Source organism: Schistocerca serialis, chromosome 7, assembly GCF_023864345.2.
Source record: "Schistocerca serialis cubense isolate TAMUIC-IGC-003099 chromosome 7, iqSchSeri2.2, whole genome shotgun sequence".
Classification (NCBI taxonomy): Eukaryota; Metazoa; Arthropoda; class Insecta; order Orthoptera; family Acrididae; genus Schistocerca; species Schistocerca serialis.
In genome coordinates, this window is record NC_064644.1 from 603135372 (window position 1) to 603159560 (window position 24189).

The following is a 24189-nucleotide window of genomic DNA, read 5'->3' on the forward strand; positions in this document are numbered from 1 at the left end:
GCCGACGACGACGACGACGACGACGACGACAACCGCGAGGGTCTCTACCAGGGGTAGAAAATACTTCACAAGAACTAAGTATTTCACGTCGGCATTCTCCAGAGACTGCCAAAAGCAGCAGTTTCTGGTGCCTACTTTAATAGCACCATTCGCACTTTTCATTTGCGAGAGCATTTCTTAAATACCGCACCCATTCATAATTTTTTTTATTCTTGACCGCTTTTTTCGAAAGGGCTACGGTAGAAGGGGCTGTTACAAAATTCGTTTGCCTCCTGTGAGGATCGAACTCACGACCTCTGGTTTACTAGACCAGCGCTCTGCCACTGAGCTAAGGAGGCGTCGCCTGGTGCACATTTCGGGTACTTTATTCTTATGGACTAGTGAATCGGAGCCCTTCAGCTGGAAACGCACCGCATTAGCGACCATTATTTGTATTTAGTTAGCACAGCTGCTGCTTTCCTACACATCTCACACGATATCGATGTACACCTAAAATTCCAAAACAACACATTTATTTCATTTCAGAGTTACTTTCAGCTTCAAAAACCATTCCTCTGATATTCATACGAAGCTAGGCATCGTCGTAACCCGTTACGTTCATTACGCAAAGCTCACGAGAGGGGCGCAGGTTGCATCCGCGTAGACACAAAATTTTGCGCCGCCCAGCGTGGGGCTCGAACCCACGACCCTGAGATTAAGAGTCTCATGCTCTACCGACTGAGCTAGCCGGGCTCCACACAACGCATTACGAGCCATACAATACTTATGGGACCTGCGACCATCTATGGAAGGTCCTTTTCACTACAGCTTATTTCCTGCTGCCACAAATGAGCTACAATCCTATTCAATGAAAAATTGTGTCCGAAAGGAATCAAATCTACTTGAAATGATACGTGGCTATCAGCACCGTTATTCAACACACATGCTCGACTGTGCGCAGACGCCTGTGGCGTAGCTCTTGGGTCCTGAATCAGACGCAGTAGTTCCAACAAAAACTCTCCTGATTGGCACAGTGCCGAAAATTTCGCTACAGAACCCCCTTGTCTTGCTTGTGCTTCAGGTAGATGCCGGTTTGCAGCCAGGAAGCGGACAGCAGCAACTTTCAACTAGTTTTGTAGTACTCAAACAACACAGTAAAACAGCATGCATCTTTTGCAGAACTGGAAAAAGTCGACCGTGACAGGATTCGAACCTGCAATCTTCGGATCCGAAGTCCGACGCCTTATCCATTAGGCCACACGGTCACTGGCGCAATGTGCTTCCCCACACACACCTCATTTTCGCCATTTGTACGCTTGCCGGAATGAATTTCCCATCTTTGACGCAATTCTCCATCTCCAATTTCAGTACTAAAAATGCGATGCTACTTCTTGCTGTGTCCCATCGCAAGTTACATTCAAGCCCTTATGACGCTGATCAAACAAGAGGTTGCAAATCAGCTTCAATCGCTTACTGCCATCTCAGTCGGTTGCAGAAGGTACCTCACCCTATGTCATACAAAAGGCGAGTTGCCGCTATTACCAAGGCGGCGGCGGCGCCGACGACGACGACGACGACAACCGCGAGGGTCTCTACCAGGGGTAGAAAATACTTCACAAGAACTAAGTATTTCACGTCGGCATTCTCCAGAGACTGCCAAAAGCAGCAGTTTCTGGTGCCTACTTTAATAGCACCATTCGCACTTTTCATTTGCGAGAGCATTTCTTAAATACCGCACCCATTCATAATTTTTTTTATTCTTGACCGCTTTTTTCGAAAGGGCTACGGTAGAAGGGGCTGTTACAAAATTCGTTTGCCTCCTGTGAGGATCGAACTCACGACCTCTGGTTTACTAGACCAGCGCTCTGCCACTGAGCTAAGGAGGCGTCGCCTGGTGCACATTTCGGGTACTTTATTCTTATGGACTAGTGAATCGGAGCCCTTCAGCTGGAAACGCACCGCATTAGCGACCATTATTTGTATTTAGTTAGCACAGCTGCTGCTTTCCTACACATCTCACACGATATCGATGTACACCTAAAATTCCAAAACAACACATTTATTTCATTTCAGAGTTACTTTCAGCTTCAAAAACCATTCCTCTGATATTCATACGAAGCTAGGCATCGTCGTAACCCGTTACGTTCATTACGCAAAGCTCACGAGAGGGGCGCAGGTTGCGTCCGCGTAGACACAAAATTTTGCGCCGCCCAGCGTGGGGCTCGAACCCACGACCCTGAGATTAAGAGTCTCATGCTCTACCGACTTAGCTAGCCGGGCTCCACACAACGCATTACGAGCCATACAATACTTATGGGACCTGCGACCATCTATGGAAGGTCCTTTTCACTACAGCTTATTTCCTGCTGCCACAAATGAGCTACAATCCTATTCAATGAAAAATTGTGTCCGAAAGGAATCAAATCTACTTGAAATGATACGTGGCTATCAGCACCGTTATTCAACACACATGCTCGACTGTGCGCAGACGCCTGTGGCGTAGCTCTTGGGTCCTGAATCAGACGCAGTAGTTCCAACAAAAACTCTCCTGATTGGCACAGTGCCGAAAATTTCGCTACAGAACCCCCTTGTCTTGCTTGTGCTTCAAGTAGATGCCGGTTTGCAGCCAGGAAGCGGACAGCAGCAACTTTCAACTAGTTTTGTAGTACTCAAACAACACAGTAAAACAGCATGCATCTTTTGCAGAACTGGAAAAAGTCGACCGTGACAGGATTCGAACCTGCAATCTTCGGATCCGAAGTCCGACGCCTTATCCATTAGGCCACACGGTCACTGGCGCAATGTGCTTCCCCACACACACCTCATTTTCGCCATTTGTACGCTTGCCGGAATGAATTTCCCATCTTTGACGCAATTCTCCATCTCCAATTTCAGTACTAAAAATGCGATGCTACTTCTTGCTGTGTCCCATCGCAAGTTACATTCAAGCCCTTATGACGCTGATCAAACAAGAGGTTGCAAATCAGCTTCAATCGCTTACTGCCATCTCAGTCGGTTGCAGAAGGTACCTCACCCTATGTCATACAAAAGGCGAGTTGCCGCTATTACCAAGGCGGCGGCGGCGCCGACGACGACGACGACGACGACGACGACGACGACAACCGCGAGGGTCTCTACCAGGGGTAGAAAATACTTCACAAGAACTATTTCACGTCGGCATTCTCCAGAGACTGCCCAAAGCAGCAGTTTCTGGTGCCTACTTTAATAGCACCATTCGCACTTTTCATTTGCGAGAGCATTTCTTAAATACCGCACCCATTCATAATTTTTTTTATTCTTGACCGCTTTTTTCGAAAGGGCTACGGTAGACGGGGCTGTTACAAAATTCGTTTGCCTCCTGTGAGGATCAAACTCACGACCTCTGGTTTACTAGACCAGCGCTCTGCCACTGAGCTAAGGAGGCGTCGCCTGGTGCACATTTCGGGTACTTTATTCTTATGGACTAGTGAATCGGAGCCCTTCAGCTGGAAACGCAGCGCATTAGCGACCATTATTTGTATTTAGTTAGCACAGCTCCTGCTTTCCTACACATCTCACACGATATCGATGTACACCTAAAATTCCAAAACAACACATTTATTTCATTTCAGAGTTACTTTCAGCTTCAAAAACCATTCCTCTGGTATTCATACGAAGCTAGGCATCGTCGTAACCCGTTACGTTCATTACGCAAAGCTCACGAGAGGGGCGCAGGTTGCATCCGCGTAGACACAAAATTTTGCGCCGCCCAGCATGGGGCACGAACCCACGACCCTGAGATTAAGAGTCTCATGCTCTACCGACTGAGCTAGCCGGGCTCCACACATCGCATTACGAGCCATACAATACTTATGGGACCTGCGACCATCTATGGAAGGTCCTTTTCACTACAGCTTATTTCCTGCTGCCACAAATGAGCTACAATCCTATTCAATGAAAAATTGTGTCCGAAAGGAATCAAATCTACTTGAAATGATACGTGGCTATCAGCACCGTTATTCAACACACATGCTCGACTGTGCGCAGACGCCTGTGGCGTAGCTCTTGGGTCCTGAATCAGACGCAGTAGTTCCAACAAAAACGCTCCTAATTGGCACAGTGCCGAAAATTTCGCTACAGAACCCCCTTGTCTTGCTTGTGCTTCAGGTAGATGCCGGTTTGCAGCCAGGAAGCGGACAGCAGCAACTTTCAACTAGTTTTGTAGTACTCAAACAACACAGTAAAACAGCATGCATCTTTTGCAGAACTGGAAAAAGTCGACTGTGACAGGATTCGAACCTGCAATCTTCGGATCCGAAGTCCGACGCCTTATCCATTAGGCCACACGGTCACTGGCGCAATGTGCTTCCCCACACACACCTCATTTTCGCCATTTGTACGCTTGCCGGAATGAATTTCCCATCTTTGACGCAATTCTCCATCTCCAATTTCAGTACTAAAAATGCGATGCTACTTCTTGCTGTGTCCCATCGCAAGTTACATTCAAGCCCTTATGACGCTGATCAAACAAGAGGTTGCAAATCAGCTTCAATCGCTTACTGCCATCTCAGTCGGTTGCAGAAGGTACCTCACCCTATGTCATACAAAGGCGAGTTGCCGCTATTACCAAGGCGGCGGCGGCGCCGACGACGACGACGACGACGACGACGACGACAACCGCGAGGGTCTCTACCAGGGGTAGAAAATACTTCACAAGAACTAAGTATTTCACGTCGGCATTCTCCAGAGACTGCCAAAAGCAGCAGTTTCTGGTGCCTACTTTAATAGCACCATTCGCACTTTTCATTTGCGAGAGCATTTCTTAAATACCGCACCCATTCATAATTTTTTTTATTCTTGACCGCTTTTTTCGAAAGGGCTACGGTAGAAAGGGCTGTTACAAAATTCGTTTGCCTCCTGTGAGGATCGAACTCACGACCTCTGGTTTACTAGACCAGCGCTCTGCCACTGAGCTAAGGAGGCGTCGCCTGGTGCGCATTTCGGGTACATTATTCTTATGGACTAGTGAATCGGAGCCCTTCAGCTGGAAACGCACCGCATTAGCGACCATTATTTGTATTTAGTTAGCACAGCTCCTGCTTTCCTACACATCTCACACGATATCGATGTACACCTAAAATTCCAAAACAACACATTAATTTCATTTCAGAGTTACTTTCAGCTTCAAAAACCATTCCTCTGATATTCATACGAAGCTAGGCATCGTCGTAACCCGTTACGTTCATTACGCAAAGCTCACGAGAGGGGCGCAGGTTGCATCCGCGTAGACACAAAATTTTGCGCCGCCCAGCGTGGGGCTCGAACCCACGACCCAGAGATTAAGAGTCTCATGCTCTACCGACTGAGCTAGCCGGGCTCCACACAACGCATTACGAGCCATACAATACTTATGGGACCTGCGACCATCTATGGAAGGTCCTTTTCACTACAGCTTATTTCCTGCTGCCACAAATGAGCTACAATCCTATTCAATGAAAAATTGTGTCCGAAAGGAATCAAATCTACTTGAAATGATACGTGGCTATCAGCACCGTTATTCAACACACATGCTCGACTGTGCGCAGACGCCTGTGGCGTAGCTCTTGGGTCCTGAATCAGACGCAGTAGTTCCAACAAAAACTCTCCTGATTGGCACAGTGCCGAAAATTTCGCTACAGAACCCCCTTGTCTTGCTTGTGCTTCAGGTAGATGCCGGTTTGCAGCCAGGAAGCGGACAGCAGCAACTTTCAACTAGTTTTGTAGTACTCAAACAACACAGTAAAACAGCATGCATCTTTTGCAGAACTGGAAAAAGTCGACCGTGACAGGATTCGAACCTGCAATCTTCGGATCCGAAGTCCGACGCCTTATCCATTTTTTTTTTTTTTTCCCGAGTGGTAGGCGAACAACCTACCACTTTTTTAGTTGTTGTTCTCATTTTTTTAGTTGCATTTGTTGGGGGCGGTCGGCCGTGCTTCCCGAGCATATTCCAGAGTAGCTGTCTGCAGGGAAAGTGGGATTGCCACCCAACGACGCCGGATACAGCCGAAAAAAGTGTTACACACGCGGAGTCCCCCACTATACTGCCTTAAAGCGACCGCTCATCACTATCGTGTGAGTAACCTTGCGGCCGCGGCGACGAGTCTTGCCCAAAGACGCAGCGTGCGTGGAGGCGCTGCCCGAACGCGTGTGGATGCACCCTCCTACCTTTTTTTTTTTTTTTTTTTAAAGCCTAATGCTCTACCGACTGAGCTATCCTTTTTTTTTTTATTTTTTTAAACTGCATATCATGTTTATTTAAATAGAAAACTGGCGGCAAACGTCGGTAGTGGAGCCTTTCCCTCGGGCGCCTGGTGATGTAGGTCGGGGTCAGTGACGCGCCGCAAAAGCAGTGGGGCCTCTTCGCGGCACTGCCATTGCTTCGCGCTCCAAACCCCTCCCGTGTCACCAAGAAAGACAACGAGTGGTCACTAGCCTATTCCCACCTTTTCGAAAGCAATGTGGAGCATATTACCAAATGTCTTCTTATGAGCCGGGTACTTGAGCACCTTGTCAAATTCGGTTTCCATGTACAGTAAGAATTCAAGTCGATTGTCGCCTCCAACGTTGTTAAAAATGTAACTGGTGAACTTCCCCATGAGCCACATCACTGCATTGTTTTTCGTCTGAGGGAAGTAGCGTTCAGCGGGGCGGTACAAATGCTGAGGAGTGAAAGTGTGCGCAGAAGTCCTGGTGATTAGGGCAAGTTTCTCTCTGGTCCACTGCCAGTTGTAAATATGGCCGCCACACGTATATCGATGACACACAGTGTCGACAAGGTGACATTTGCCACAGAGGTTGGTGTCACTTAACCCTATTCGAAACAGACGTTCATTAGTACAGATGAGATTATTGATAACTTTGTACCACGCTGTCCGTGCATCACTCGAAAGAACCGTACTACTAATATTTTTTCCAGACGACGTCCCATGCGAAACCAGGGAACTTGGATTCAATGACATTGTTGCTGTGCAGCTGTTTCCGTTCTGCGAAAATCGCCTTCGCCGTGACTGTCGGCGACCGTAAAAGTTCTTTGCTGATGTAGCTGCGTTCAAGATAAAAGTCCCTTACATGTTTAAGTTTAAAACTGATGTGCTGAAGATTGACGGGTGGGTCGATACTTTGTGGCTGGACTATATTGTATAACTTTGCCGTGAGGCATTCCGGGGAGTGGGACATGATAGTTAATGTTCTGTTGACATACAATGCCATTGCTTTACATTTAATGTCCGTCAAACCCAGGCCCCCTTTACAAGGATCCAGAATTGCTGTTTTGACAGAGACACGAAATAATTCCCCACGCCACAAAAAATTTGCTAAGCGGGACATAATGGCCTTCGCTATCATGGCGGGAAGAGGGAAAATTTGTGCAGTGTAGTAAGCCTTAGACAAGATATAAGTATTTAATAAACGAACCCTTTGAAATTGGTCCAGGCAGCGGGAGTGATTGGCAATCAGTGCCCCCTGGATAGTCCGTGAAACCTCGCGCCAATTTATCGAAATCATTCGGAAAATGGATGTCGTCAGGACCATTCCAATAGCTTTATGTTGATGGACATTAGTCGCCCACGCAATGCGCAACTGGGCAAGCCCCTTGAGGTTCAAAAATTTACTTTTTTGAACGTTCTGCCTCGCACCGGATGCCGAACAATAGGTCGCGAGCGCCAACTCAAGTTGTGACACATCCGCCTGATTTCTGATGATGACGCCAACATCATCCGCGTATGCGCCCACCACAGTTTTCATTCCTGAAACTGTAATTCCGGTGAGTCGACATCGTAGCTGTCGTAAAAAGGGTTCTAGAGAAAGAACAAAAAGCAGCATTGACAAGGGACTGCCTTGGGGGACGCCACGTTGTATTCCGATGCGCTTCGTCAACTGGCAATTAACAGAGAGTTGTGCTGTGATTCCCATCGCCACGTTCTGGATGACGGCTATGGAGGTGTCGAGAAACCCCATCCGGCGCAACGTCTCTATCAGATACGGATGATCGACCCTATCAAACGCTTTGTGGAAATCGACAAAAAGCAGTCCACATTTAATATTGCATGCGTGAGTCAGGGCAACGACGTCCCGGTATAAAGCAGCAGTTTGTAAGATGGTCTTCTTAAAGGCGCAGGTCTGTTGGGGGCAAATGATTTTAGCGGTGAGCGGCATAATGCGGTGATGGAGTACTCGAGCTAGAAGTTTATAATCGGAGTTCAAAAGTGAAATCGGTCGGAGGTTGGTTAAACGTTTGCAACCCTTATTCTTCGGGAGAAGTACAATTTTGCAGTGTTTAAATTCTGCTGGCACCGGTGTTCCCCGTAAGACTTCATTGATTGGGTGGGTGAACTTGTCTCCTATTAAAGGCCAAAACCTTTTATAGAATTCAACGGGTAGGCCGTCAGGTCCTGGTGATTTGTTAACGGCAGAATTGCAGATGACGGCGTAAACATCATCATTTTCGACAGTCGAAGAAAGAGCGTCATTGTCATCTCCCGTAAGTTGTGGAGTATGAGAGCCAAAAAGTTCGTCATAATCGTCCACATTTGTGTCCCCCGGTGCATACATGTTTGAATAGGAAGCGGAGATTTCCTGGAGTATTCCCTGCTGCGTGCTGAGTTTCGTACCATCCTCGAGTTGAAGTTCGTCTATGAAAGTGCCTCGTCTAGTTTTGCTGTCACGAATAAGATGATACAAGGCAGTAGTCTCATCTGCAATGACGGATTTCGCTTTGGACCGTACCTTAAGGCCCTCCAGTTCTTGACGTTTCAAGCGCAGTAATTTGGCTTTTATCAGTTTGACATCTTTCAGGCGTGTCGTCACGGCTCCCGCCTGATCATAAAGATCCCGTAACACACTGTAATAAAACTCGACGGTGGCTTTCCGTTCCCTAGCCCTGCGGATACTAAAGGATATTAAAACACTCCTGATCTTTGGCTTCGCCCGTCGGGTCCACCATTCAATCACACTTCGAAAGTTGTGAAGTGAACGGAGACACAGCACCCATGCAGCAGTTATTTCGTCGTCTAATTCTGCGTCCGACAATAAAGAAACATTTAGATGCCACTGGTTTCGTACTCGGCGAGCAGGTTGTTGTGGCAGATTGAGACATGTTAACAACGCACTATGGTCGGAGAAAATGACGGGAACAGTTTCAGCGTGCGTTACGTTGCTTTTTAAATCATCCGAGACATAAAGTCTGTCGATTCTGCTAGAAGAGTTGGCAACGGTATGAGTAAACTTCACCAGCGTGGGGTATCGTACCTCCCACACATCGTGCAGTTTGAGATCAGCAACAAGGCGTCGCAACTCACCAGAATAATTAAAATTAGGAGTCTGATCTTTGCGGCCCAGAACACAATTAAAGTCACCACCGAGTATCAGTGGTGAGGGATTTCGCCGCAAGAGGTAAATGATATCGTCTTTGAAAAACGCGGCTCGTGCTGCCCGGTGACTACTACCAGAGGGTGCATATAAATTGACAAAAGTGACCCCTGCGATGGTAAGCCCAATCCCTCTCCCCGACTCTAACGTATCAACGTTTTGAACGGGAATGCCTTCCCGAACTAAAATGGCAGTACCGACGTGCGCTTCCGGTGAAATATTGGAAAAACATACAAATCCGGGAAAGTCGAGGTGGGGCGATACAACCTCCTGAAGAAATGCGATGTCAGTCGCTGATTCGTAGAGAAACTGTTTGAGACCAGCGAGTTTTAAATCCGATTGGATCCTGTTAATATTGAGAGTGGAAAGCGTGTAGGATTGCAACATGAAGCACGGAGATGTCTAATCACCTGTCAGGCCATCCATCATTCCACGCCAGAACCTTCGTGAGAATCTGACTTCGAAGGTGCGTCAGCATCGGCGCCGGAACCTTTCTTTTTAGGCTTCCTGCGAACAACATTGACATTGGGTTTCACCGAGTGTCGGCGCCAACCTCCCGTTGAGAAATTCGCAGCGGAAGGCGGGGTAGGAGGATCGGAGCTGACGTCAGGTGCCAGCTCCGCCTCCACTGCACACGGTGATTGCTCAGACTGCAAAACTACTTCCGGCGACCTATCTCTTCCACATGCTCTCTCGATAGCTGAGTGTTTATCAACGGTGGAACCTTCCGTTTGTTTGTGGTCGGGCTGAGGCGGTGACGTAGCCGGCTGTTTACGCCCACGCACTTCCCCGTCCTGTTTACAAACGGTGTCAACATCGGTCGGTCGGTCGGTCTGCATCGGTTGACATGCCTCAGGTGACAGGCGTGGTACTGAAGCTACCGCGGCCTGTTCGTTTACGGGTAAGGGATCCAACTGAGCAACTGGCACCGGTGAATTGGCGCCACAATCCGAAAGCAGGGAATGTTCGGAGCCCGGAACCTCAAACATCGGCGGCGATGTGCCATCTACAGATGACCTGGCCACATTAATGTCATCGTCGTCTGCACTACCGCTATCGTAAGTGCGGCGTCTCTTGTGAGTAACGACACTACTTTGAACAACAGAAGAGTCTGAAGTCTCCTTCCGCGCTAGCGGCGGAAAGTCAGCAGCACGATGCTGCGCCCTATCTTCATCTTTGTCCAGGATGGGGGAACTGGACCCATCTGTCACAGAATTTTCCTTCACAAGGTCGGCCAGAGTTAACCTTTTGCGCTGCTGTAAGTGGGTTTGCAAAACAAAGACCCGTTTCGGACAATCCTGACTCATATGTCCACTCTCATTACAGACATGACAGGTCAAAGTCTGTCCACTGTACATAACATGAGCCTTATATCCGCAAACTTGAACATGAGAGGGAATATTATACTTGACTTGCATGTCGACGGAACGCACACCGCTAAAGCATTGCAACCGGTGTTGGCTGGACCACCGTTCATTCCTAATTTGCTTAATTTCACCATACTTAGAAAGAACGTCTTTTAAATAACAGTTGTCGACCTCGGGGGGCAAGTTAAAAACACGCACATTCTTGTAATCAACATCAGCATTACAAACTGTGACCTTACTCACCGAATTGTCACGGTGGCGAAATTCAGCTTCCCCATCAAATTTGTTTAATATCCGTTCCAGCACCAAAGGCGAGAGCAGCTTGACATAAAAACAGTATTGTTCCATATCATAGTAAGCCGTATGTATCTGATCAGATGTGAGGCCAACAACATCAACAATCCAGTCGTGAATTTCCAGTGAACTGGGTTGTACATATCGGGTAGCCTTGTCAAAACCAAAGCGCACAGTAAGCTTCCTGGGAAACATGGTAGACATTGCAGCACATAAACAGCAGCCAAAACCGCTTTCAAGACAGAAACAAAATTGACGTCGAAAACACAAGTACGAACACACAAAACACTAACACACACGGAACGAAGAGTAACAACAGCTAGTCGCGACTTCGAAACACAGCAGCTAAGCGGAGCGCTAACACGTCCTCACAGCACGCCGTCTGAAGCGGAACTGATATCCATTAGGCCACACGGTCACTGGCGCAATGTGCTTCCCCACACACACCTCATTTTCGCCATTTGTACGCTTGCCGGAATGAATTTCCCATCTTTGACGCAATTCTCCATCTCCAATTTCAGTACTAAAAATGCGATGCTACTTCTTGCTGTGTCCCATCGCAAGTTACATTCAAGCCCTTATGACGCTGATCAAACAAGAGGTCGCAAATCAGCTTCAATCGCTTACTGCCATCTCAGTCGGTTGCAGAAGGTACCTCACCCTATGTCATACAAAGGCGAGTTGCCGCTATTACCAAGGCGGCGGCGGCGCCGACGACGACGACGACGACGACGACGACGACGACGACGACGACGACGACAACCGCGAGGGTCTCTACCAGGGGTAGAAAATACTTCACAAGAACTAAGTATTTCACGTCGGCATTCTCCAGAGACTGCCAAAAGCAGCAATTTCTGGTGCCTACTTTAATAGCACCATTCGCACTTTTCATTTGCGAGAGCATTTCTTAAATACCGCACCCATTCATAATTTTTTTTATTCTTGACCGCTTTTTTCGAAAGGGCTACGGTAGAAGGGGCTGTTACAAAATTCGTTTGCCTCCTGTGAGGATCGAACTCACGACCTCTGGTTTACTAGACCAGCGCTCTGCCACTGAGCTAAGGAGGCGCCGTCTGGTGCACATTTCGGGTACTTTATTCTTATAGACTAGTGAATCGGAGCCCTTCAGCTGGAAACGCACCGCATTAGCGACCATTATTTGTATTTAGTTAGCACAGCTCCTGCTTTCCTACACATCTCACACGATATCGATGTACACCTAAAATTCCAAAACAACACATTTATTTCATTTCAGAGTTACTTTCAGCTTCAAAAACCATTCCTCTGATATTCATACGAAGCTAGGCATCTTCGTAACCCGTTACGTTCATTACGCAAAGCTCACGAGAGGGGCGCAGGTTGCATCCGCGTAGACACAAAATTTTGCGCCGCCCAGCGTGGGGCTCGAACCCACGACCCTGAGATTAAAAGTCTCATGCTCTACCGACTGAGCTAGCCGGGCTCCACACAACGCATTACGAGCCATACAATACTTATGGGACCTGCGACCATCTATGGAAGGTCCTTTTCACTACAGCTTATTTCCTGCTGCCACAAATGAGCTACAATCCTATTCAATGAAAAATTGTGTCCGAAAGGAATCAAATCTACTTGAAATGATACGGGGCTATCAGCACCGTTATTCAACACACATGCTCGACTGTGCGCAGACGCCTGTGGCGTAGCTCTTGGGTCCTGAATCAGACGCAGTAGTTCCAACAAAAACTCTCCTGATTGGCACAGTGCCGAAAATTTCGCTACAGAACCCCCTTGTCTTGCTTGTGCTTCAGGTAGATGCCGGTTTGCAGCCAGGAAGCGGACAGCAGCAACTTTCAACTAGTTTTGTAGTACTCAAACAACAGAGTAAAACAGCATGCATCTTTTGCAGAACTGGAAAAAGTCGACCGTGACAGGATTCGAACCTGCAATCTTCGGATCCGAAGTCCGACGCCTTATCCATTAGGCCACACGGTCACTGGCGCAATGTGCTTCCCCACACACACCTCATTTTCGCCATTTGTACGCTTGCCGGAATGAATTTCCCATCTTTGACGCAATTCTCCATCTCCAATTTCAGTACTAAAAATGCGATGCTACTTCTTGCTGTGTCCCATCGCAAGTTACATTCAAGCCCTTATGACGCTGATCAAACAAGAGGTTGCAAATCAGCTTCAATCGCTTACTGCCATCTCAGTCGGTTGCAGAAGGTACCTCACCCTATGTCATACAAAGGCGAGTTGCCGCTATTACCAAGGCGGCGGCGGCGCCGACGCCGACGACGACGACGACGACGACGACGACGACGACAACCGCGAGGGTCTCTACCAGGGGTAGAAAATACTTCACAAGAACTAAGTATTTCACGTCGGCATTCTCCAGAGACTGCCAAAAGCAGCAATTTCTGGTGCCTACTTTAATAGCACCATTCGCACTTTTCATTTGCGAGAGCATTTCTTAAATACCGCACCCATTCATAATTTTTTTTATTCTTGACCGCTTTTTTCGAAAGGGCTACGGTAGAAGGGGCTGTTACAAAATTCGTTTGCCTCCTGTGAGGATCGAACTCACGACCTCTGGTTTACTAGACCAGCGCTCTGCCACTGAGCTAAGGAGGCGCCGTCTGGTGCACATTTCGGGTACTTTATTCTTATAGACTAGTGAATCGGAGCCCTTCAGCTGGAAACGCACCGCATTAGCGACCATTATTTGTATTTAGTTAGCACAGCTCCTGCTTTCCTACACATCTCACACGATATCGATGTACACCTAAAATTCCAAAACAACACATTTATTTCATTTCAGAGTTACTTTCAGCTTCAAAAACCATTCCTCTGATATTCATACGAAGCTAGGCATCTTCGTAACCCGTTACGTTCATTACGCAAAGCTCACGAGAGGGGCGCAGGTTGCATCCGCGTAGACACAAAATTTTGCGCCGCCCAGCGTGGGGCTCGAACCCACGACCCTGAGATTAAAAGTCTCATGCTCTACCGACTGAGCTAGCCGGGCTCCACACAACGCATTACGAGCCATACAATACTTATGGGACCTGCGACCATCTATGGAAGGTCCTTTTCACTACAGCTTATTTCCTGCTGCCACAAATGAGCTACAATCCTATTCAATGAAAAATTGTGTCCGAAAGGAATCAAATCTACTTGAAATGATACGGGGCTATCAGCACCGTTATTCAACACACATGCTCGACTGTGCGCAGACGCCTGTGGCGTAGCTCTTGGGTCCTGAATCAGACGCAGTAGTTCCAACAAAAACTCTCCTGATTGGCACAGTGCCGAAAATTTCGCTACAGAACCCCCTTGTCTTGCTTGTGCTTCAGGTAGATGCCGGTTTGCAGCCAGGAAGCGGACAGCAGCAACTTTCAACTAGTTTTGTAGTACTCAAACAACAGAGTAAAACAGCATGCATCTTTTGCAGAACTGGAAAAAGTCGACCGTGACAGGATTCGAACCTGCAATCTTCGGATCCGAAGTCCGACGCCTTATCCATTAGGCCACACGGTCACTGGCGCAATGTGCTTCCCCACACACACCTCATTTTCGCCATTTGTACGCTTGCCGGAATGAATTTCCCATCTTTGACGCAATTCTCCATCTCCAATTTCAGTACTAAAAATGCGATGCTACTTCTTGCTGTGTCCCATCGCAAGTTACATTCAAGCCCTTATGACGCTGATCAAACAAGAGGTTGCAAATCAGCTTCAATCGCTTACTGCCATCTCAGTCGGTTGCAGAAGGTACCTCACCCTATGTCATACAAAGGCGAGTTGCCGCTATTACCAAGGCGGCGGCGGCGCCGACGCCGACGACGACGACGACGACGACGACAACCGCGAGGGTCTCTACCAGGGGTAGAAAATACTTCACAAGAACTAAGTATTTCACGTCGGCATTCTCCAGAGACTGCCAAAAGCAGCAATTTCTGGTGCCTACTTTAATAGCACCATTCGCACTTTTCATTTGCGAGAGCATTTCTTAAATACCGCACCCATTCATAATTTTTTTTATTCTTGACCGCTTTTTTCGAAAGGGCTACGGTAGAAGGGGCTGTTACAAAATTCGTTTGCCTCCTGTGAGGATCGAACTCACGACCTCTGGTTTACTAGACCAGCGCTCTGCCACTGAGCTAAGGAGGCGCCGTCTGGTGCACATTTCGGGTACTTTATTCTTATAGACTAGTGAATCGGAGCCCTTCAGCTGGAAACGCACCGCATTAGCGACCATTATTTGTATTTAGTTAGCACAGCTCCTGCTTTCCTACACATCTCACACGATATCGATGTACACCTAAAATTCCAAAACAACACATTTATTTCATTTCAGAGTTACTTTCAGCTTCAAAAACCATTCCTCTGATATTCATACGAAGCTAGGCATCTTCGTAACCCGTTACGTTCATTACGCAAAGCTCACGAGAGGGGCGCAGGTTGCATCCGCGTAGACACAAAATTTTGCGCCGCCCAGCGTGGGGCTCGAACCCACGACCCTGAGATTAAAAGTCTCATGCTCTACCGACTGAGCTAGCCGGGCTCCACACAACGCATTACGAGCCATACAATACTTATGGGACCTGCGACCATCTATGGAAGGTCCTTTTCACTACAGCTTATTTCCTGCTGCCACAAATGAGCTACAATCCTATTCAATGAAAAATTGTGTCCGAAAGGAATCAAATCTACTTGAAATGATACGGGGCTATCAGCACCGTTATTCAACACACATGCTCGACTGTGCGCAGACGCCTGTGGCGTAGCTCTTGGGTCCTGAATCAGACGCAGTAGTTCCAACAAAAACTCTCCTGATTGGCACAGTGCCGAAAATTTCGCTACAGAACCCCCTTGTCTTGCTTGTGCTTCAGGTAGATGCCGGTTTGCAGCCAGGAAGCGGACAGCAGCAACTTTCAACTAGTTTTGTAGTACTCAAACAACAGAGTAAAACAGCATGCATCTTTTGCAGAACTGGAAAAAGTCGACCGTGACAGGATTCGAACCTGCAATCTTCGGATCCGAAGTCCGACGCCTTATCCATTAGGCCACACGGTCACTGGCGCAATGTGCTTCCCCACACACACCTCATTTTCGCCATTTGTACGCTTGCCGGAATGAATTTCCCATCTTTGACGCAATTCTCCATCTCCAATTTCAGTACTAAAAATGCGATGCTACTTCTTGCTGTGTCCCATCGCAAGTTACATTCAAGCCCTTATGACGCTGATCAAACAAGAGGTTGCAAATCAGCTTCAATCGCTTACTGCCATCTCAGTCGGTTGCAGAAGGTACCTCACCCTATGTCATACAAAGGCGAGTTGCCGCTATTACCAAGGCGGCGGCGGCGCCGACGCCGACGACGACGACGACGACGACGACGACGACAACCGCGAGGGTCTCTACCAGGGGTAGAAAATACTTCACAAGAACTAAGTATTTCACGTCGGCATTCTCCAGAGACTGCCAAAAGCAGCAATTTCTGGTGCCTACTTTAATAGCACCATTCGCACTTTTCATTTGCGAGAGCATTTCTTAAATACCGCACCCATTCATAATTTTTTTTATTCTTGACCGCTTTTTTCGAAAGGGCTACGGTAGAAGGGGCTGTTACAAAATTCGTTTGCCTCCTGTGAGGATCGAACTCACGACCTCTGGTTTACTAGACCAGCGCTCTGCCACTTTTTTTTTTTTTTTTTTGTGACCTATATAGCACATTAAACGAGTGATGTCTGTAAGAGCGAGCAATTTTACTATAATTGGAAGAAATTTCATTATCCTACGAAGGCTAAGAATCCCATGATTATCAACTAGCTACTAGAAGCTGAGCAAATGAATTTCCTTTAAAATAGGTTTAAAACGTAGGGAGGTTCTGACCGAGTGGGCATGCTCTGGAGCCTCTTTGCTCCTGCGATTAGAAAAACAGTCCTCTGGGCCGGATATGAACCAGCGACCTATGGATAACTGTGAATCCTCCACTACAGTCCACCGCTCTACCAACTTTTTTTTTTTTTTTGTGCTCTGCCACTTTTTTTTTTTTATTTTTTTCCGACGCCTTATCCATTTTTTTTTTCGCCTTAACCATTTTTGTTTTATTTTGTGTTTTATTGTATTTAGTTATTTTTTATTTTTTTTATTTTTTTTATTTTTTTTATTTTATTTTTTTTTATTTATTTTTTTTTTTTTTGAAATGAAAGAGGGAAATTTATTTGAAGATCCACTTCGGGAAAAGCATGAACTGGGATTATAAATGCAGCTGCTATTAGTGATACCGCCGGAAGCATAGCGGTTTCGGGGTTCTGATGAGGCCTTCACGGCTACCTTTAGCGGCCAAGGGGCACTCGAAGTCCCCACCGTACTTCACCCTCACCAGCAGTCCCCTACTTTAGCTCGCTTCGTCCTGGGGATGATTGATACTGGGACATCTTAACCTACTCCCTGTTTGTGGAACAGGATTCTTAACATATTTCCAAAATTCTTTTTGTGATCTTGTTTGTGGTGTATTTGGAAGTATTGCTCATGGAGATATGTCCGGTATTCCATAATATTATCGTCACCTTTCGAATTGACAATGTAACTTACGTAGTTCCCAAGAAGCCATATTATTGCATTATGTTTTGGTGTAGGAAAAAAGACCTTTTCTGGGAAGAAAATGAGATTCAAATTTAGCTCTCTCCCATCGCTGCGGGTCAGAAAGGCGACCTGCTGCTTTACCTCTTCCCAAATATCTTTACACCCTTTGCAGACAAAACGGTGATCCAAAGTGTCAGTCTCGTTGCATTTCTGACAAGTGTTTGTGTCACTGAGGCCTATGGAATGGAGTTTCTCGTTAGTACTAATGACGTTATTCACCACTCTGTACCATGCCACCTGAACTTCCGTTGGTAGTAACTTGTTGTTAATGTTGTTCCATATAGTTTTCCAGTCGCGGTTTGGGTTCTTGTCCTGTGTCTTATTGCAATTTGCCGCCGTTCGTAAACTATTGAATATATAGCGATAGTTTCTCTTGCGTTTATCCCGTACTATACAGCTCATGTAGCTTAATTCTAAGTAGAAGAACCTAATATGTTTTAATTTATAATTAATCAGACTGATATCTATCGGCGGTTGGAAGCTTTGTGGTTTGAAAAAGTTGAATAATTTAGCTGTCAGACCGTCTGGTTGACTTTCGATAACTTGCAAAGACCGCTTAAGGAATAAGGCAATAGACCTTTTGTGGACATCTGTGAGACCGAGGCCTCCCTCTTCGGGTGGTAAAGTCAACGTGTCCACAGCAACTCGGAAGATATTCCCGTGCCAAATGTGTCTACATATGGTGGACATTATCGCTTTAGCTATTCCTTTGGGTATTGGCAAAATCTGTCCGATGTAAGTTGCTCTGGATAATACTGCTAAGTTTATCAACTTAATTTTTTGCTTGATATTGACGTCCCTCATATGATTTAAAATGAGCGCGCCACGGATCTTGTCGAGTACAGTTTTCCAGTTAGATGCTATTAGCCGAAGAGGGCAGCTGTAGAGGGTAACTCCCAGGGCAGTATGCCGGTCCACACTCCTCGCCCAAGGGATGGTGACGTCAGATAGTCCGTGCAGATTTAGAAAAACGCTCTTCGTGTCATTGATTCTCGCACCCGATGCGGTGCAGTACGACTGCAAGTTATCTGTTAATGTTGCGATGTCCGCGGCGCTGCGAATTATCACTCCTACGTCGTCTGCGAATGCGTTCGTCACCTGTTTCATGCCTGACACTAGCATGCCCTCTAATACGTCGTCTAACCTCCTTAAAAGTGGTTCCAAGGCAACTACGTATAACATCATTGACAATGGACTCCCCTGAGGGACTCCACTGGCTATGGGAATATCTTTAGTGCGATGACCATTAATAGTTACTTTCGTTGTTAAACCATTTAAGATGTTGGCTAAAACGTTCACATTACCATCATTAAATCCCATGTAGGTCATGGTTTTCAGAAGATAGTCGTGATTGACCCTGTCAAATGCCTTGCTAAAGTCTATAAAAGCCAGACCACCATTTGCTGTTGTATTTGGAAAAATGGAAACTATGTCCCTGTACGCACTTACAGTTGTAAAGATACTGCGCCCTGGAAGACAAGTCTGATGACCACCGATGATCTTTCCTAAAATCGGTTGCAGTCTTTCTTTAAGAACCCTAGCTACGATTTTGTAGTCAGAGTTCAATAGGCTTATGGGCCGTGTCATTGTGATATCCTTTAAACCTGTGGTCCTGCCCTTTGGAAGTAACACTGTTATGCTCTGTTTGAAGGCCACTGGGACATCCACCCCATGAAGAATTTCGTTGATCATGTCCGTGAATGCATTGCCTATAATGTGCCAATACGTTCGGTAAAACTCCAGTGGCAGCCCATCTGGACCTGGTGACTTCTTAGAAGGTGAGCACCTAATTACGTCAAAAACGTCATCCGTGGTGAGGTCAGCATAGAAGTTGCGGTTGTCCTCTTCCGTTATAGTGTTCTCTAGGCCTGTTGATGATAAAAGGTCTCGTACAGCATTGTCGTCTATCTGATTGACACTATATAGGGTATTGTAAAATCGATACGCCTCGTCGATCATGTCCTTCTGGTTGGTGAGGACTCTCTGATCTTCGGCTCTGAGGGACCCTATAAAATTTCGTCGCCTTTGTTTGGCGTGTTGTATGAGGTGATATATTGAGGCATGTTCGTCGTCCACGATACTATGTGAGTGCGATCTGATTTTTAATCCTTCTAGCTGTGATCTCTTAATATTGAGTAGCGCTGCTTTTGTTTTGTTGATCTGTATTAAGATGTCCTGGGACATTGGCTCCTCGTAAAGATCACGTAAGCAGGCGTAGTGGAACTCTGTTGTGTGTCTTATCCACCTCATCCTCTCCTTGCTAAAAGCTATCAGAGTCGCCCTTAATTTCTTCTTCGCCACAGCGGTCCACCATTCAACGTTGGACCGATGTTTGTGACGCACTCGTAAGGCGGCCCGCCAAGTCTCTTGTATTTCTGCAGCTAAGGCGTCCTCCAATAACATGCTTATATTCAGTTTCCATAAGGGCCTGCCCCAGTAAGCCGACTGTTTTCTTAACCGTATGCTGCACTTAACGCCTAGGTGGTCGGAAATAAAGGTAGGTATTACTTCAACGCCAGCAACATCATTTTCTAAAGTAGATGAGACATAGAATCGGTCAATCCTACTTTGCGACCTGCTACTAAAGTAAGTAAATTTGACCAATGTAGGATATTTCAATTCCCAAGCATCTGACCATTTCATGTGCGACACCAGATACTGTAACTCCTCGGACTTATTAAAATTTGGCCGTTGGTCCTTGTCATTGAGTACGCAATTCCAGTCACCTCCAAGCAAAACATCAGCAGGATTGTCCTGAAGTAAAATTAAGATATCACGTTTGTAAAACGTGGCCCTTTCTTCTCGTGCATTGTTGCCTGATGGTGCATAAACATTTATAATAGCTGTATTATGGATGTTACACCGAATGCCCCTCCCAGAGTCTAATTTACAAATGTCTGTCATTTCGATGCCCTCTCTGGCAAGAATAGCCGTCCCACAACTATGTTCAAGAGAAACATTTATAATGGCATTGAATCCTGGGATAAGAAGGTCTCGAATGAGCACTTCCTGTAAAAGGGCAATATCGGTGTCCGACTGATAGAGAAAATCTTGAAGGGCGGCTATTTTAGTGGCATTTTGAATTTTGTTAATATTTAATGTGGTCACATTATAAGTTTGGAGCATGTGCCAGATAGTTCAGGTAAGTTTATTGACTGCATAATACTTTCATATGGAATCTGCCTGTCGTCATCAGTCCCTCGTTTAGTCTCAAGGCGATCTTGCCAACTCTATTAATAAAAAAGGTCTTCTTCTTGACTTGGGTCACCGTCCATGTTATCGACACCCTGTTCTGCGTCATCGTCCGCCCAATTGACTGGTGCTGCTGGTGCCCGTTGACCTGGCATTGAACCACCCCCTGGAACTTTGGTCGTGATCCCAGTTTGCGATGGGTGATGTTCACCCCCCGGGTCTTCTTGCCTTTCCTTTCTGTTTGAGTGCCCAGTAGTTCCTGCTGGCTCCAGATCTTCTGCCTTCTGATCCTTGTTCTGTAGATGTTTCAGCTTTTCCCTGAGAGCTGGGGCCAAAGACTCTGCCGCTTGGTGTGCCAAACGACGCTTTTTTGACTTCTTCCTCCTCCGCAGGGATCCCGTAGGAGACAAGTCAGGTGAATGTTCTGGTGGTTCGGTGGAAGAAGACAGTGGTGAGAGCGGTTCTGTCGTTGTCTCAGAGATCCTAACGTTAATTTCTCTAAGAGCCTCAGTTGGGGGTTCCTTCACTTCCGCATCTGTCGGTTGGGGTTCCGGAGTTGGGCCTCCTTGCATTTCCGGGTGGTGTACGACTGGATTACGGACACCAGCGTCGCCATCACGCGACAGCCTTTCAGCCCGTTCGCCCTGTGCGTCTGGCGGGAGGTCGAGTTGTTTGTCGACTTCCGTCGATGACTTGGTATATTCTTGGGGCACTTCGTGCCGCTGCGAGTCCGAAGACGGCTGTTCAGAACCTACGTCGTTGCATGACTGTATCCTCTCCCGCAGTACTGTTTTTCTGCCTTCCGTATCACATATTGCAGTTGTGACGGCGTAAGAGGGCCTAACAGCAGCTGCTCGGTCATCCACAGAGGCGGCCGACTCCGTGGCGGTTGTGGCGGCCGCCAGTGCTTCGACCTGTTCCACGTGCTCAACTGTTGACGTTTCTGCAGATTTGCGACCGTACGTGGCAGCCGCGTACGTTAACTGAAGGCTGACAGCAGCGCCAGGAACCGCAACCTCCCCGGTCGGTAGCTGTGGGACACGCCGTTTGGGACATTCACTGCGTATGTGCTCTGGTGAGTTGCACAATGCACATGTCTTGGGTTGACCGTCGTAGATAACTATGGCGCGGTGTCCACATACATTTACATATGACGGTATGTGCCTTTGAAGATCTATCTTAACTTGGCGGACTCCATTCAGGACAGGAAACATATGTGGCTCCGACCAGTTTTCAGCAATATTCGAAATAACGCGGCCATACGGTCGAAGGATTGTATTAACTTCCTCTGCAGGAACCTCAAATGGCAACTCAAAGACCCTAATTGTACGTATGCCTAATCCGGCGTGTGAGACGGAAACATCACTCACTGTACCGTCGGAATGTTTAAACTTCAGTACTCCGCCACACTTATCCATAATAGAGACACACAAATCTGGGTTGGTCAGCTTCACAAAGGCCGCATTTGAAACGAACGATAAATGCACACCTATTATGTCATTGCCAGTAATCTTAACAGCGTCGAGTAACCACTGTTTCACTTCATATGCCTTAGGCCTCAAGAAATTTCGGTCGAAAGTAAACTTAATCGTGTCTTTCCTCATGACAGTAATCGCGTTCATTCTATCTTGAAATCAGGAAACATAACCTAACTCGCAAAGGTAACGAAGTGACTAACCTCGTGACAGCATACAGCCGTTGTTTACTTCAAGACGCCAAGCCAGCCGCCACACGTCCGTCCCGCACCGCGGCTGCGACTCGAATGTTCCACTGAGCTAAGGAGGCGCCGTCTGGTGCACATTTCGGGTACTTTATTCTTATAGACTAGTGAATCGGAGCCCTTCAGCTGGAAACGCACCGCATTAGCGACCATTATTTGTATTTAGTTAGCACAGCTCCTGCTTTCCTACACATCTCACACGATATCGATGTACACCTAAAATTCCAAAACAACACATTTATTTCATTTCAGAGTTACTTTCAGCTTCAAAAACCATTCCTCTGATATTCATACGAAGCTAGGCATCTTCGTAACCCGTTACGTTCATTACGCAAAGCTCACGAGAGGGGCGCAGGTTGCATCCGCGTAGACACAAAATTTTGCGCCGCCCAGCGTGGGGCTCGAACCCACGACCCTGAGATTAAAAGTCTCATGCTCTACCGACTGAGCTAGCCGGGCTCCACACAACGCATTACGAGCCATACAATACTTATGGGACCTGCGACCATCTATGGAAGGTCCTTTTCACTACAGCTTATTTCCTGCTGCCACAAATGAGCTACAATCCTATTCAATGAAAAATTGTGTCCGAAAGGAATCAAATCTACTTGAAATGATACGTGGCTATCAGCACCGTTATTCAACACACATGCTCGACTGTGCGCAGACGCCTGTGGCGTAGCTCTTGGGTCCTGAATCAGACGCGGTAGTTCCAACAAAAACTCTCCTGATTGGCACAGTGCCGAAAATTTCGCTACAGAACCCCCTTGTCTTGCTTGTGCTTCAGGTAGATGCCGGTTTGCAGCCAGGAAGCGGACAGCAGCAACTTTCAACTAGTTTTGTAGTACTCAAACAACACAGTAAAACAGCATGCATCTTTTGCAGAACTGGAAAAAGTCGACCGTGACAGGATTCGAACCTGCAATCTTCGGATCCGAAGTCCGACGCCTTATCCATTAGGCCACACGGTCACTGGCGCAGTGTGCTTCCCCACACACACCTCATTTTCGCCATTTGTACGCTTGCCGGAATGAATTTCCCAACTTTGACGCAATTCTCCATCTCCAATTTCAGTACTAAAAATGCGATGCTACTTCTTGCTGTGTCCCATCGCAAGTTACATTCAAGCCCTTATGACGCTGATCAAACAAGAGGTTGCAAATCAGCTTCAATCGCTTACTGCCATCTCAGTCGGTTGCAGAAGGTACCTCACCCTATGTCATACAATGGCGAGTTGCCGCTATTACCAAGGCGGCGGCGGCGCCGACGACGACGACAACCGCGAGGGTCTCTACCAGGGGTAGAAAATACTTCACAAGAACTAAGTATTTCACGACGGCATTCTCCAGAGACTGCCAAAAGCAGCAGTTTGTGGTAACTACTTTAATAGCACCATTCGCCCTTTTCATTTGCGAGAGCATTTCTTAAATACCGCAACCATTCATAATTTTTTTTATTCTTGACCGCTTTTTTCGAAAGGGCTACGGTAGAAGGGGCTGTTACAAAATTCGTTTGCCTCCTGTGAGGATCGAACTCACGACCTCTGGTTTACTAGACCAGCGCTCTGCCACTGAGCTAAGGAGGCGCCGCCTGGTACACATTTCGGGTACTTTATT

At 47.0% G+C, this 24189-nt stretch overlaps 23 non-coding genes across 23 annotated transcripts; all 23 read right to left on the minus strand.

Moving 5' to 3' along the window:
- Positions 1 to 266: 266 nt before the first annotated feature.
- On the minus strand, positions 267 to 338 carry Trnat-agu (transfer RNA threonine (anticodon AGU)). The gene has a single exon. It is a non-coding gene; the product is annotated as a tRNA-Thr (tRNA).
- A 321-nt stretch (positions 339 to 659) lies between these two features.
- Trnak-cuu (transfer RNA lysine (anticodon CUU)) lies at positions 660 to 732 on the minus strand. The gene has a single exon. It is a non-coding gene; the product is annotated as a tRNA-Lys (tRNA).
- A 439-nt stretch (positions 733 to 1171) lies between these two features.
- Positions 1172 to 1244, minus strand: Trnar-ucg (transfer RNA arginine (anticodon UCG)). The gene has a single exon. It is a non-coding gene; the product is annotated as a tRNA-Arg (tRNA).
- A 549-nt stretch (positions 1245 to 1793) lies between these two features.
- Trnat-agu (transfer RNA threonine (anticodon AGU)) lies at positions 1794 to 1865 on the minus strand. Its single transcript has one exon. It is a non-coding gene; the product is annotated as a tRNA-Thr (tRNA).
- A 321-nt stretch (positions 1866 to 2186) lies between these two features.
- On the minus strand, positions 2187 to 2259 carry Trnak-cuu (transfer RNA lysine (anticodon CUU)). The gene has a single exon. It is a non-coding gene; the product is annotated as a tRNA-Lys (tRNA).
- A 439-nt stretch (positions 2260 to 2698) lies between these two features.
- On the minus strand, positions 2699 to 2771 carry Trnar-ucg (transfer RNA arginine (anticodon UCG)). The gene has a single exon. It is a non-coding gene; the product is annotated as a tRNA-Arg (tRNA).
- Positions 2772 to 3331: 560 nt separating this feature from the next.
- Trnat-agu (transfer RNA threonine (anticodon AGU)) lies at positions 3332 to 3403 on the minus strand. Its single transcript has one exon. It is a non-coding gene; the product is annotated as a tRNA-Thr (tRNA).
- A 321-nt stretch (positions 3404 to 3724) lies between these two features.
- On the minus strand, positions 3725 to 3797 carry Trnak-cuu (transfer RNA lysine (anticodon CUU)). The gene has a single exon. It is a non-coding gene; the product is annotated as a tRNA-Lys (tRNA).
- A 439-nt stretch (positions 3798 to 4236) lies between these two features.
- Positions 4237 to 4309, minus strand: Trnar-ucg (transfer RNA arginine (anticodon UCG)). Its single transcript has one exon. It is a non-coding gene; the product is annotated as a tRNA-Arg (tRNA).
- A 560-nt stretch (positions 4310 to 4869) lies between these two features.
- On the minus strand, positions 4870 to 4941 carry Trnat-agu (transfer RNA threonine (anticodon AGU)). Its single transcript has one exon. It is a non-coding gene; the product is annotated as a tRNA-Thr (tRNA).
- A 321-nt stretch (positions 4942 to 5262) lies between these two features.
- On the minus strand, positions 5263 to 5335 carry Trnak-cuu (transfer RNA lysine (anticodon CUU)). The gene has a single exon. It is a non-coding gene; the product is annotated as a tRNA-Lys (tRNA).
- Positions 5336 to 12023: 6688 nt separating this feature from the next.
- On the minus strand, positions 12024 to 12095 carry Trnat-agu (transfer RNA threonine (anticodon AGU)). The gene has a single exon. It is a non-coding gene; the product is annotated as a tRNA-Thr (tRNA).
- Positions 12096 to 12416: 321 nt separating this feature from the next.
- On the minus strand, positions 12417 to 12489 carry Trnak-uuu (transfer RNA lysine (anticodon UUU)). The gene has a single exon. It is a non-coding gene; the product is annotated as a tRNA-Lys (tRNA).
- Positions 12490 to 12928: 439 nt separating this feature from the next.
- Trnar-ucg (transfer RNA arginine (anticodon UCG)) lies at positions 12929 to 13001 on the minus strand. Its single transcript has one exon. It is a non-coding gene; the product is annotated as a tRNA-Arg (tRNA).
- A 569-nt stretch (positions 13002 to 13570) lies between these two features.
- On the minus strand, positions 13571 to 13642 carry Trnat-agu (transfer RNA threonine (anticodon AGU)). Its single transcript has one exon. It is a non-coding gene; the product is annotated as a tRNA-Thr (tRNA).
- Positions 13643 to 13963: 321 nt separating this feature from the next.
- Positions 13964 to 14036, minus strand: Trnak-uuu (transfer RNA lysine (anticodon UUU)). The gene has a single exon. It is a non-coding gene; the product is annotated as a tRNA-Lys (tRNA).
- A 439-nt stretch (positions 14037 to 14475) lies between these two features.
- On the minus strand, positions 14476 to 14548 carry Trnar-ucg (transfer RNA arginine (anticodon UCG)). Its single transcript has one exon. It is a non-coding gene; the product is annotated as a tRNA-Arg (tRNA).
- Positions 14549 to 15108: 560 nt separating this feature from the next.
- Trnat-agu (transfer RNA threonine (anticodon AGU)) lies at positions 15109 to 15180 on the minus strand. The gene has a single exon. It is a non-coding gene; the product is annotated as a tRNA-Thr (tRNA).
- Positions 15181 to 15501: 321 nt separating this feature from the next.
- On the minus strand, positions 15502 to 15574 carry Trnak-uuu (transfer RNA lysine (anticodon UUU)). Its single transcript has one exon. It is a non-coding gene; the product is annotated as a tRNA-Lys (tRNA).
- A 439-nt stretch (positions 15575 to 16013) lies between these two features.
- Positions 16014 to 16086, minus strand: Trnar-ucg (transfer RNA arginine (anticodon UCG)). The gene has a single exon. It is a non-coding gene; the product is annotated as a tRNA-Arg (tRNA).
- Positions 16087 to 22959: 6873 nt separating this feature from the next.
- Positions 22960 to 23032, minus strand: Trnak-uuu (transfer RNA lysine (anticodon UUU)). Its single transcript has one exon. It is a non-coding gene; the product is annotated as a tRNA-Lys (tRNA).
- Positions 23033 to 23471: 439 nt separating this feature from the next.
- On the minus strand, positions 23472 to 23544 carry Trnar-ucg (transfer RNA arginine (anticodon UCG)). Its single transcript has one exon. It is a non-coding gene; the product is annotated as a tRNA-Arg (tRNA).
- A 542-nt stretch (positions 23545 to 24086) lies between these two features.
- Trnat-agu (transfer RNA threonine (anticodon AGU)) lies at positions 24087 to 24158 on the minus strand. Its single transcript has one exon. It is a non-coding gene; the product is annotated as a tRNA-Thr (tRNA).
- Between the last annotated feature and the right edge of the window lie 31 nt (positions 24159 to 24189).